The sequence below is a fragment of the Arachis ipaensis genome, chromosome B04, assembly GCF_000816755.2.
Source record: "Arachis ipaensis cultivar K30076 chromosome B04, Araip1.1, whole genome shotgun sequence".
NCBI lineage: Eukaryota > Viridiplantae > Streptophyta > Magnoliopsida > Fabales > Fabaceae > Arachis > Arachis ipaensis.
In genome coordinates, this window is record NC_029788.2 from 39,082,573 (window position 1) to 39,082,787 (window position 215).

Here is a 215-nt window from a genome sequence, read left to right on the forward strand (position 1 = left end):
TAATCTTTATTCAATTTTTAAAAAAAATTATTATTATTTAACAAATTTAAATACTCATTTTTACGTATTAATTATTTAAAAAATTAAAAAAATTATTTATTTTTATTTTCTCTTTCCTCTAAAAACTAAATTGCGAAATTGTTACTCAGGTTGTAAAATTTGTTGTTCGTTCTCTCCCTGGCAATGGCGCCAACAAACTGGTACACAATACCATG